This window comes from Triticum dicoccoides, chromosome 5A (genome assembly GCF_002162155.2).
Source record: "Triticum dicoccoides isolate Atlit2015 ecotype Zavitan chromosome 5A, WEW_v2.0, whole genome shotgun sequence".
Classification (NCBI taxonomy): domain Eukaryota; kingdom Viridiplantae; phylum Streptophyta; class Magnoliopsida; order Poales; family Poaceae; genus Triticum; species Triticum dicoccoides.
Window position 1 is genome coordinate 648,952,395 of NC_041388.1, and position 2,550 is coordinate 648,954,944.

Consider the following 2,550-nt stretch of genomic DNA (forward strand, 5'->3'; position numbering starts at 1 on the left):
TGCTTGTGCTAATCACCACAGGGCACATAAAAACATATGGATTGCACCACTATAAAGATGTCATGAATATGCTCCTAAAACATGTTGACATGATGCTCAAAAGATAATCACACAAAATGCAATTAGAAAGACAAATCAGCAAGTTATGACAACTTCCAGCAGATTATAACATTTAACACTTTTGCAACAAGGATTAAGGCATCAAGATAAATAGAAACATGCATGCAAATGACACTAGCAGCAGAGCATTCAGAGATGAACAATTTTACATATCATGCACACAATTCGGGTCAACATGCACAAAGTTATGACATGATGAAGATGCACACATAAGATGATTTTTTCCAGACTTAGCAAAAATGAAAATGAGCGCACAATAACAAAACAACGCCCAGAGCGGGGGATTGGATGGGAGCGCTCACTTTGGACCCATGGGCCGGCTCGGGACGACGCGAAGCGGGACGGAGAGGTGCATCAGGCGTGTTTGGTTCGCGGGATGATAGTGAACTGGGACGAGGCGGTCTGGGACGACGCGGACGCGAGCCGCGTTTGGTTCGGTGAATGAACGGGATCCCGGGATGGGGCGGTCTGGGCGGCCTGAAGCAGAGGATGCCGACGGCCGGAGGCTGAGGCGAGGGCACGGAGATAGCTGGATCCGGCGATGACGGTCGTGGATCCGGGCGCAGGAAGGTCGCCGGGTTCCGCCCTCCCTGGATCGAGGCGGAGGTGGGCCTGCGAAGGGGCAGCGAGCTCCATCACGCAGGTGACGCTCATGGTGGGCGGCATTGCTCCGGCGATGGGGTAGGCAGGGACGGGGCGGCGCGGGGCGGATCCGGGTCCGGGCGACCGGATCTGGACGATGGGACAATGTGGCGGCCGGCGGCGGCAATTGGCACTGCGAGGGAAGGCGCGGGGCGAGTGGGAGGATGTGCGGCAAAGCTCGAGCGGCGGCGGCGGCGCACTCGGGCTCGCGGGGCGCGGCGGCGGGCGCGGTCGGGCTCGTGCGGGCCCGTGATGGGCTCGGCGGGCCGCGACCGCGGGGACGGTGGCGTTGGCGACGTGGCAGCGGCTGATTCGTCCGGGCCAGAGGCTGGATGCGTCCGGCGCGCGGCGGACGTATCCGGCGCGGAGGAGGAGGGTTTGATCTAGGGTTTGCCCGAAATTTTGGAGGGGGAGGTGTTTATATAGATTCTGGGGGCTAGGGGAGGGCTGTGGAGGTATAGTTTTCGCCCACACGATCGTGATCCAACGACGAAGAGCATGGAGGGGGTTTAGATGGGCTAGTGGGTTGTTGTGAAGGGGTGTTGGGCTGCAAAGAGAGAGAGGTCCGAAGGTTAACGCGGTTAACCGTTGGGGCATCAAACGACCTCCAAATGGAACGAAATTTGACAGGCGGCCTACCGGTGATATACCATGGCCACTCGACAAATCTCAGCCCATTCTGAGAATGTTTTTCTCCCGCTCATGAAACGAGATCTGGAAGGTGCGGCGGGTGCGTGTGTGAGTGCCGTATTACGAAACGAACAACGGAGAAAGCTGGGAAACCCGGACGGATGCAAGTTTTGAAAAACATGCAGATGAAATGCACATGATGACATGGCAAAGTGCAACATGCAAGCGGATGACACGGCAACGACAACAAATAACTAGAAGACACCTGGCGCATCGGTCTCGGGGCGTTACAACAGGTGTCTCCGAAGGTGTTTCTTGAGTTGGCATAGATCAAGATTATGATTTGTCACTCCGTGTATCCGAGAGGTATCTCTAGGCCCTCTCGGTAATGCACATCACTATAAGCCTTGCGAGCAATGTGAATAATGAGTTAGTTGCGGGATGATGCATTACAGAACGAGTAAAGAGACTTGCCGGTAATGAGATTAAACTAGGTATGAGGATATCGACGATCGAATCTCGGGCAAGTAACATACCGATGACAAAGGGAATGATGTATGTTGTTATGCGGTTTGACCGATACAGATCTTCGTAGAATATGTAGGAACCAATATGAGCATCCAGATTCCGCTATTGGTTATTGACCGGAGATGTGTCTCGGTCATGTCTACATAGTTCTCAAACCCGTAGGATTCACATGCTTAACGTTCGATGACGATTTGTATTATGAGTTATGTGTTTTGGTGACCGAAGTTTGTTTGGAGTCCCGAATGAGATCACGGACATGACGAGGAGTCTCGAAATGGCCGAGAGGTAAAGATTCATATATTGGAAGGTTATATACGGACACCGGAATGGTTTCGATGAGGTTCAGGGATTTTTCGGAGTACCGAGAGGTTATCGGAACCCCCCTGGAAAGTTAATGGGCCTAATGGGCCATAGTGGAGGAGACGAGGCAGGCCACGGGAGGTGCCCCCCCCCCTTGCCCAATCTGAATTGGACAGGGGGAGGGGGCGCGGCTCCCCTCTTTCCTTCTCCTTCTCCCTCCTTTCCCCTTTCCTCCTCTTCGTTGGAAGGAAAGGGGGGCCGAATCCTACTAGGAACGGAGTCCTAGTAGGACTCCCCCCTCTTGGCACGCCCCCCCTTGGGCCGGCCTCC